This window comes from Bison bison, unplaced genomic scaffold (genome assembly GCF_000754665.1).
Source record: "Bison bison bison isolate TAMUID 2011002044 unplaced genomic scaffold, Bison_UMD1.0 scf7180017864329, whole genome shotgun sequence".
Classification (NCBI taxonomy): Eukaryota; Metazoa; Chordata; class Mammalia; order Artiodactyla; family Bovidae; genus Bison; species Bison bison.
In genome coordinates this window covers 319295-330308 of record NW_011494901.1, presented here as the reverse complement: position 1 = coordinate 330308, position 11014 = coordinate 319295, and positions in this window count along the sequence as shown.

Sequence of the window (11014 nt, the reverse complement as noted above, 5' to 3'; positions counted from 1 at the left end):
CCTAGTCAAAGCTCCAGACATTTCCCAACTCCCAGACACTGCACTCCCACTCTCCTAGTTGTGTAAAGACAGAGCACACAGGGTCTGCTCTGAAGGCAGCTAGGAAAGCTCTACCATTACCAAAACGTGTTCCTGGTCTCTGAATACCACTCTGAGTGAGGCATGGTTCTCTTTAGGCAGGCAAAACGTCCTGGGATGGAATAAGTCCCCTAACTGTGAAGGAACTAATCACATCTCTCTCTTCTAAGAAATGTAGGCAGTAACTATTCCCCACTGAAGCAGATGCAAAGACAGTAACGCATGTACAGGGGTTTTATTAAAGGAAATGCCCACAGGATTAAATGGGGGAGGGAGGGGGGATGCAGACAGCAGGCAGACTATGATGCACTTTGACCCTGAGTGAGGGAGAGGGGAGACAGGGTGGAGATGCCCTAGGCTGTCATGCTGCAGCAACAGTCTGGCAGGACTGTCCTTCTGCCAAGTCTACTGTGAGAGGAGTCCTGTGTCCGCCAAGGATGGACCACCTAAGTTTTCCTGCCACACAGATGCAGCAGGCCCCTGGTCACTTACACACCCTGCAAGTAGAGGACTGCAAGGAGCATTCCCTGGCTGTCACAGGCAGCTGAGGCGGGGAGGCAGGGCATGAATGGGCTCCCAGCAAAAAGGAGACCCAGGGATCTAGCTGGGGACCAATGTCTGTGTGACGGTCACATTCCCCGTCACCCAGGGATTCTGTCAACCTCTCAGTGAACTCAGCTCCATCCACCGAGGTATCATCTGGGCACCTGGCTGTTGTCACTGTTGTGAGAACTCCAGGGCACGGTGTGGTGTGGGCCAGGGTAGCATGAGAAGACGCAGGGCTCACAAGGTCCAAGAGCCACAAGCATCTGGGTATTAGGGTCACTCTGGACTGTTGTGGGTCATGCACTTTGGGGCAGTTTGACATAATTCATCTAGTGAACCTCAGCTGACTTCTGACTCATTGTGTTGGAAGGATATGAGCTTGGGTGCTGCATCAGAGAGGCGGACACACAGAAGCTTAAAGGAGAAAGCAGTCAGCACGTCCCCACGCATCAGTGGGGGTGCAAGGCGGCAGCTGGGGCCCGGGCTCCAGCACTCTTCTTGCCCTGCCCTCCCCTGCACACTGCAGAACCACGCTGCCAACAGCATCGCACTGATGGGATAATGCTGTGGCAGCACACGTGTGGGGCTGGCCTTGTTCTAAATGCTTTAGAGCTCTGAATCCTTTAACCTATATCCTATGAGGCAGACAGTAGTAACTCAGTTTTAAACAAAAACAAAGCCCTCCACCATCTGAGCTCTTGCAACCACACCTATCAGCCAGTTGGGAGGGTGAGGCTGAAGGCTCTCCCTTTCAGAGCTCGAGACAGACACCAGGAGTCCGACGGCCACTGCGGCTGCAATGAAGGCTGACAAATGCATTCTTTGGCTGGGCAGGCACGTGCAATGTAGCCAGTGAAATTTCTCCTCCTTTGCCTGGAATGGGTCTCTCAACCTTTCTGTCATGATTTAGGCTCACTTTACCATTATTCAAGACTCAGTTCATCTTCACTGGGAAGACACTCCCACCCCTACCCTGACTAGGTAAATGCCCTCCCCACTCCCCACCACTACCCCAACACAGGCTCTCATAAGCTTCTGAGATTCCTTCTATTTCAGCCCTTATCATATATTATTATAAGATCTCCCCTGGGCCACAGACCAACAGACATTGTTTGGCCCACAGTATTTCTTTCCATTTAAAAAAAAAAAAAAAAACAGAAAAAAAATCATACAAAATTTCTTTCTTTTTTTTAAGGTGATTTTTATTATACAATAATTACATGTGGACCAATAGTAATGGGCACCTTGTTCATTCAACAAATATTGAATAATTCTTTGAACATCTACAATGCTGAGAAGAACTGAGACAGAGTCAGTTTATCCTCATTGTAAAGAGAGGGAAAATGAGGCAGAGAAACTGCAACTTGCCTAAGGTTAAAACACCCTTAAGTGCGTTTTCTCCTTAAAAATCACAAAAGCACAGCCACACTGGGCAGTCATTCTTGTGTAAGACCAGTCGACTGGGGCTGAGTAGCTCCCTAATTCCTGTGCAGAAGACGCAGGACTTTTCGCACAGACCCCACCAGGCCCTACTGTCTCATGCACGTCCGCTTCACTTTATTTATGTCGCCTCCCTGGCCCTGCAGGAAGAAGGGGTTGCAATCCCCTGGACCATGGGTTTCTTTGGGGGCAGGGCGCATCTCTTCTGGGTGTACCCTGCACTTGGCACACTGGGCACGTTCAAAAGCACTTGCCAGGCGTGCGACTAGATCCGTGGAAACATTCAGAATTAAAATTGCACTGAAGCGGCAGCTTACACTCCGCCCACCCCTCTCCCCAAAGGATCTATATTTAATTGTCTTTGCAAAATCAGAGCCTGCGAGCAACTTTGCACTGGAGATCCTTCCCAAACGTCAGAAATGCAGCAGCTTGGCCAGTCTCGTGCCCCAGCCTATTAATAGCCTCTGGCTGTGTTTCCTGGGCAGCCGCATTGTTCTTAGAGGCAGAGAGGCAAAGGATACCTTCTAAATCCAACCACCCCCACCCCCAGCCTCATCCATCCCTCCCTGGCGCCCTTCCTCCCATCTCTTTCTCCGAACAGCACACCCCGCTGCGTATTCTGCAGGAGGGCTTTTTATTTATTTATTTTTGTCAGCACTCCTCAGTGTGGTGGGTATGGGAAATAAGAGCCCTGGCCCACGTGAAAGTGCTTTAGCGGGGTCTCCAGGGAGAATCTTGTGCTGCCTGCAGCGCCAGAGGTCACTGTCACCTTGGCCTTGAGGTGGCCTGTTTACCAAAGTGAAATGAAGATATCAGTCAGATGTCAGGGAAATGCTAATGGCGGGCGCCAGGCTGGGAGCCGGCGAGGTGATCCCTTCCTTCCCAACCCTGCAGCACAAAGGCCTCAATGACTTAGCAACTCCGATAAGAGGTCAGCAGGCAAATGTCAGGTCCCTGACGGATTGCTCCTCCCAGCCAGGCTGCAGAGTCTTCCAGGCTGCCTCTCACTTTTCCACATCCAGTCTATTCAACTGCAGGAAGGGTAGGTGTTTGAAACCCTGGCCCGCCCTTTCTCTATCTCCAGCAGGAAGAAAGCCTCGTCTCTCTCGGGTCCCAAGGTCTGGAGGCACATCATTATGCTCCCGCCAGAGATAGGAAGCGTGGGATGCTGACCACAGCCCGTCACTTAGCAGGATGGATGGGCCTGGATTCCGCAGCAGAAAAGGATAGGAAACAGTGGGCTCTGTTTATGGCTGTGGGACGGGTACACAGCCGGGCAGCCTCCCCACGCTGGGCCTCCTGAAGAAGTCACCACTGAACCAGGACCCCAGCGCCCTGAGGCCAAGAATGAAAGGCTGTTAGGTCTGTCTCCCAGGGAAGCAACTCCCTTTCACACTCCTTCTATTGCTTTTCCACCCTGGGGGTTAACACCCGAGATGAACTTCTCCGGCTCTGCTGTGGGGAGCCAGGGTCCACCTCCGCTAGAGTTGGCTAGCATGCCATCGTCTTCAGGCAGCCCGTTTCCACCATCCCAACATCAGCTGGCTCCTCCTTTGGGTTCTTTTGTGAGACGCTAAAGAGTTACTTTGCCTGTATTGTCTGCATTCATTATCCAGGTTTTCTGCAAGCTCTCCTTTCTCCCCTATCAGTCAACCTGCTGCAATTTTTCTCTGGGCTTTTTCCTCTAGCCCTGCATGGGTCAGGATAAAACCCGTGCCTCCCAGAAACCCTGCCCTGCTACTCTCTAAAGCGAGACCACTCTCTAGTCTGTTGATGTCATGTCAGGGTAAAACAGCAGGAAGATCACATTTTTCCACATTTCCAGAATTAAGGTGAAATGATCACCAATTCACAAAGCCTCTCCTAGCTGCTTATGAAAGGGTAGTGTTGAAAATACGGTTTCGTTTTTCCTGCTGCAAGGCCGGGGATTAGAAGAAAGCCCCCTGGCTCCTTCTAAGCCTGAGAGTAGAATTTCGGGGTCCAGGTCACCGACCTCATGACTGGGGAGTGCTGCCAGTGGGAGTCTGCAGCAGGAGTGCACAGCCCTGCAGAACTGTGAGCGCACTGCTTGCCAGCAACCCGTCAGCGGGGACTGGGGAGCTCGTCAAAGTCTGGAGGGTGGCTGAGGGGCTCGCCTGCGGGAAACGTGCTGCGAGGTGAGGATGGAGGGAGTGAAGTCCCCGTGTTCTCCCTCTTCAGGTTTCACGGGGAACGGGGAGCATCTGGGTGGTGGTGAGCATGGCACAGACGATGAAGAAAATCACCCACTGAAAGCTCAGGACAAACAGTGACCGCACAGTCTCAAATTGTCCTCTCCTCTTCAGGAAATCAAGCGATGTTAGAAGGGCTGGCTGTGTGTGCGTTTGGGGTTTTCTGAGGATGGAGGGCTCTGCAGAACCACAGGGGCTGGGGGCTCAGGCGGAGTACGTGTGAGGCCTCACACTCGTTCCTCTCAGTTGGCTGTCTTCCTTTTGTGCCCTCCTCCCACCCCCCAAGTGGTTCCCAGCCCTGGAAGCTTGCCCCCTTGGGATGGTACCACCCAGTCTTTCCCAACCTCTGGTGTCTGGTTGAGTTTGCCGAATAGGAGGCACCAAAGAGAAAGAAAGTGAGGAAGGGAGAGAGGCTGGGGCATTTCTTCCCCACTGCCATCTTCCTAAAGCGCAGGTCTCTAGCAGCTGTGTGACCCTTCAGACCTGGGGCTGGTAACAGCTTTCGCTATTATGAGACGTATCAGTTATCTATTGGTGTGCAACAAATCATCCCAAATGTAGGGATTCAAATCAATCATTACTTATTTGCAGATGATTCTGCAGTCTGGGCTGGGCTCATCTGGGCAGTTATTCTGCTGGTCAGGGATCACTCGTGGAGCTGCCATCATCTGACAGTTTGACTGGCTATTGGCTGGGGGCCTTGGTTCTCCCCTATGTGGCTTCGCATCAACCATTAGGCTAAATCAGGCTTCTGGACAGGGAAGTCTCAGGTCAACTTCCAAGAAGGTGAAAGCAGAAGTTGCAAGGCTCCGGAAGCCTTGCTTTGGACCTTTCACAGTACCACTGCTGGCACATTCTATTGACCAAAGCAAGGGCCAAGACTAGGCCAGATTCAAGGAATGGGAAAATGGATTCATCTTTTCATAGGAGCAACTCCAAAGTCTGTTTGCAGAGCGGCCTGGACACTGGAGTGGGAAGAATTTGTGACCCTAACTTGAAATCTAGCACCATAGTTTCTGAATTTATTTCAATTATTTGGTTCCCTTAAGTTTCCATTCCTATGTGAGTGGTGGCTTCATCAGTGTCTATTCAATGGAATCATCTGAATGAAGTTCTATTTCCTGCCGGGACTTTGAAAATATACCTTTTAATAGTAGCACTAGCTCCATTCACTGTATAGTTATTATCATCATTGTTGTTGACATGTAGTCCTTGACTTGCTAGCAGTTTGATTTGCAGAGTCACACTTTTATCCCTTGTCTATTTACAACTGTGGCATTTTACATCCAATGCAGCCCTACTCATATGAAGAAAAGCTATCTCATCAGGAGCAGCTGACACGTTTCCAGAACACACCAGGGCCCAAACACTATCCAAGAATTCTGTGTGGTCAAGATCTGACTTAGCGCACACAGCAGCCTGAGAAGGAGGCACCACCTCACAAAAGAACAAACTAAGGCCCTGAGAGGCAGCTAGTTTGCTCCAAGTCATACAGCAATTGGGAGAATGACAGTCAAAAGCCTTCCAAAGAAATTTTTCTGATTTTTGACACTAATGATATTCTCCCAGCTTGTGTAAAGTCAGAAATCACAAAGGATTTAAGAAATTTGAATGGTGTACAACATCACATACTAAAATGGACACAATTCGCTTTCCTTTGTACAGTGTAGCTGATATCCACATCAGAAGCCTATGCAACGTGTGGGAAATAAGTATACAGCATATGTTAAACTCATCCCTATTTGTGCTGATTTCTATAGACAGCTAAGCATCAGACCCGTGGTCTGGAGCGCATTCCTGAAAATCAGGCATGGCTGATGCGATTCTGTTCTCTCGTTGCTATACAACACAGACTGTGGCCTTTGCTCCTCTCCCCTGGGGTTTGCTCTGAGTATCCACCGTGCTCAAGCCCATCCACACTGCTTCATTATTGCAGAGCTGCTGGTGCTAAAAAAAAAAAACAAAAAACAAAAATCAGATCCTTGCACACAAACGAGTTTCTGGGGCCTGGTTAGTAAAACATACTTCAGGAAGCATTCATAACCTCCACCCAGCTGCCTACTTTTGAGTGAGGTTCTCAATGTCCGAAACAAGCAAAACCCTAGAAATATAACCCCATTCGTTTTGTGGAAGGTGCCTTCTGTCATTGGAGGATAAAATGGTTTTATTCTCCCACCTGGGGCGCTGCAGTAGCTTTCTGATTGGCAGCCCTGCTTCCTGCCTTGTGCCCCTCCAATCCATTCTCCATCCAGAAAACAGTGATCTTCTTAAAACACAAATCAAGTCGTCTGTCTCTTCCCTGCCTCCAAAACTACCACCACACAACATCTCCCCCAAACTCCTTCCTAGATTATGCCTACATTTCAGGCCTTCTCCCGATTGACTGCCAGGCTCCAGCTGCAGATGCTGCCTCACAAATATGCCAAGATCACTTTCTGCTTAGAGGTGCTGCACCTACTGCCTTAGGATGCTGTGCCCTCAGATCTCTGTATGGCTGGCTCCTTCTCATCAAGTCTCCCCTTGAATGTCACCTCCACCATGGAGCCTTCCCGGCTTGCTCTTTCACATCACTCAGTTTCTCTTTAATCCCAGCACTCATCACCAGCAATATGTTTCTGGTTATTCAGTTATGTATTCTCCTTCCCCCGTGAGCAAATGAGCGCCATGAGAGAAGCAGCGTTGTCTGGGGTCACAAACACAACCCACAATTTTGGGTCAGTCTCCAGGCAGCTCCTAGTTCAGAGTTCTAGCCATGGCACCAGCCTGCTTCTGGAACAAGTGCTGGTATTTTGTTCTCAGCAGCTTTGGAAATCAGATCTCATTCCCAAGCCGTGTGACTCAGTGGGCAGCAAGAGAGAAGGCTGCGATGAGGACACAAAGGTGCCTTCAGTCTTCAGAGAGATAGCAGCCCTCCAAGGAAGCGAGTCACAGATAAAGGCTGAGAATCAGTCCCAAAGGCTGCCCTGATCGCTGGAAGCTGTCCCCCTCTCAGACCCCGCCAGCTCTCAGCCTCTCACAAACTCAGCCATCTCCCAGCCTTTTGAATGTGCCAGTATCGCCTAGCTACGGAATTACCACGCAGATAGGGCTCCAGGGATGAAATTAGATTTCCCTTTGCAGAACAAAGACAAACACACACTCTTCTAGCCCATCCTGGGAGAGCTGCATTGGGAGGGCCTGCTTCCGGGCCAGCCATTCAAAGCCCATGGGCTGTCTTGCTTGCTTCAGCAGTTCCTGGCAAAGTGCAACGGAGTTCTCCAGCTTTGAAATCTAATTGCCTGCCCATGGCTGTGAATCCCTCTCCAAAGGCAAAAAAAAAAAAACTGTTTTAAGTAGGAGGGAGAGGGGCAGGGGGAGGGAAACAGTTCTCACGGAACCAGCCGAGATGAACCCATTTAAGCTTTGACATGATACCTTTGGGGGAAGCCAATTGTTAATAGTCTGAGAAGCTCCTGTTTAAAAGAGAAAGATCCATAAATGCGGCTTCTGTCAGTAATGAGAAAATGGAAATCACAGGCAAAACCAGAAAACTCATTCCCCCAGAATCTTAATGATCTCCAAGGTAATTGTGCTGGTTTCTCAAATCAAGGCGTGAACAGTGACAGCTCTGGATTTTCCTATGAGGGTCAGACAGGTTCATGTTTTTTTAATTGGGCTCATTTCTAAGCCATGTGCTTGTCATGATGCCTTAATCCCTTCGCTGTCCCCCAGAAAAATGCTCTCCCTCCGTGCTTCCCGCAAACAAATGCAGCTTCTCAAAGGGGATATGAGCCTCCCTCTCCTGCAAACAGATTTATCATATGACTGCTCTGCTGTGGGTGAACTTGCAGTTCTCTCGCATAAGAGAGCAATTTCCTGAAGGTAAAAAAAAAAAAAAGGAAAACATCAAACTGCTGGCTGCTCCTCGTCTTCCATGTAAATATCTTGAGCCTCAGCTCCCAAAGATAACGGGAAAGAAGAGGTTTTATTTCAGGAGGATGAACAGCAATCTTTCAGATGGCAAATGCTTTATTGCATTTGTTTTATTTGGTGGGACGCACAACCAGGAACATATTCACTAACAATTTTAAGAGTTCCCCAGGCCAAAAGCTACCTTCTGGTAAGATCTAGCAGGTTAAAGTTCAACAATAATTAACAAATTAGAAAACTCTGCCATTATGGCTGAATATAAATTAATGGCTTTAATTAAGGATGCTTAAAACAGGAATGGAGATCTTAAAAGTAATCAAAATTATAATGAACCTTAGGATTGAAAAAAAAAAGGGAAGTGTAATTTCTCAAGTATGCACAGAGGTGTGAACGGTGACAGCAACCATCAGTTCAATAATGAAGCACCAGCTCTTTGCCTGACACTGGCCTTACCACAGTCTCAGGGGAGCCTCAGAGCTGTCTTGGCCATTTCACTTGCCTTCCGGCTCCCAGCTTCACCCCACCCTGCGAGGGCAGTGAGGCCTGTCTCAGGTCCAGTGTGAAGGCTGGCTCTGCTAGTGGGGATGGGCTGTCAAAGAAACAAGAAGGAAGGAGGGAAGGCGAAAAGGAGGGAAGAGACTGCCATTCTACATTCATTCACGGATCCGATGAATGCTTGTCACACTGTGTGCAACTCCCGCTAGGTGCCAGGGAGACAATAGTGAGCAAAGCAAGACCCCCTCCAGCCCTCTTAGAGCTTATGGAGAAGATCATTTCAACCACATCAGCATAAATAAACACAGGACTGTCACTTTGCTGACTGCCGCAGAAGCACATGGGCACACAGTCTGAGCACAGGCATGACCGGGAGACAGGACCCGGGTGGTAGGCCAGGGCAGTGTGCCCAGGGCAGGGGAGGCCAGGGTGAAGGGCCACTAGGTCTGAGTGCTTTCACGTCCTGCCTAAGTGTTCTTACAAGTATCTCTTACTCACATCTCACACCAGCCCTGTGGGGCAGATGCCATGAAGTCCCCTTAGGCTCAGATAGGTGATAGTGCTTGCCTAAGGGCACAGAGCTTATGATGTGGAAAAGAACCAGACACAAAACAAGGCGGACCTGTCTCCAACGCCATGACCCTGAGCACACAGCCCTCCTGGGAATGGCAGGGCCAGGCAAGGCCAGCCTCCCCCTCCTCCCTCAGGCAAGTACCCACACACACACATTCATGCTCTCGCAAATGCACACTCATAGACTCTCTCTTTCTCTCTCTTCACACACACACACACCCTGCACTCTTGCTCTCAGAAGCCACGGTGACCCTCAGCCTGCTGCCAGCTTCCCCACCTCCTTCCTCCCCAGTTGAAATGTTCCTTTGGGTCAGGTGGGACTCGCTATGAGCAAAGAGAGATGCTGAGCTCCCACCAGGGATGCAGCTGAGCAGCCTGGAGGAAGGGGCATCCTACCTGGGCCCTGCAACCTCAACAGGCATTTGACCCAGAGGGCAGAAAGAACCAGTGTTCCAGGCAGCTGGAAAAGTCTGCAGGTGTGAGAAGTGGAGCACTTTTGAGGAAAAGGGATGACGTCGACAGATGGCTGCCTCAGACCCCCTCCCACTCCTCTCCACCGCCACCCCACCCCACAGCCTGCTTCTTCTCCAGGATCCCCCATCTTAGCAGAGGTACAACCAGCCTCCCAAGGGCACGAGCCACAAACACAGGCGGCAGGCGCCCTGGCACCTGCCCACTCACAGGTCCAAGCTGTCAGCAAATCCTAAATATAGCCCAAATCTGCCCACCACTCCGCCCCCAGCAGCACCCCCCAGCTCCTCCCTCTGCTGCCGCCGTCTCCTGATGGTGTCCCACACCCCCAGCCCGCACCCCTGGAGCAGCCACGACAGCCTTCACCTCTGCACACCAGAATCCCTGCTAAAAACTACCCTCCGGGGTGCTGCTCAAACGCTCCTCCCTGACAAGGCCTCCCAGCCCCGACGAGATCAGATCCCTGTTTCAGGCCTCATGATATGATGTTCTTCTCCTCCCTGATGCTCAGCAAAGCTGACACTTCTACACACACGTCTGTGATGACTCAGTCTAATGGGTGGGTCTTGCACCCAGCAAGCCTGCTGTAAATTTTTTTTGCATGGACAGGAAGATGCTAAAGCCCAGGATGTGTGGCAGAGATAGGGCCTGCAGGGGAAAAGCCGGGGAGGGACACATCCCCAGAGGGTCTCAGGTCCCAGACCCAGTGACTCCAGGACAAGATGAGGGGTCTTTCTGGGATGGAAGGGCTGCAGTGACTTTCTCCTCCCCTGGCGCAGGAAGACTTTGGAAAATGGCCAGCTGGCTTTGGGCTCACTGCAGGGCCCCTCACTCCACCAACGAAGGTGGACAGCTGAGGAAACAAGCTGGCCCCGGGCAGGTGTCCAGAAGACGGGGTGCTGACACCTGCCGCCCACAGCCAGGCGGCATCTCGGTCCCCTCCCACACATGGCTGCCCAAAGACGCCCAAGCCGCAGCAGGGCCCTGGAAGTCGGCACATAGCCAGCACCTTCCTCGGGCTCCAGAAATCCCAGCCACATAGCTGGGGAAGATGGTGGGGGGAACGTCTTCTTGATGGGCTGGATACGCTAATAAAGGTTCTGCCGCTGCCGGAGAGGTAAAGTGGTCGATGTGCTCATTCGTGATGCCTCCAGGCCAGCAGGCCAGCCAGAGAGCCCAGGAGGTTGCATCAGTGTATCCAAGAGAGGAGGGTCCTCTGGATCCACGACCGTGGTCCAGCCAGAAACACCATGAAAAACTCCGCTCCTGAGTTCACACAGCAGGCAGCACAG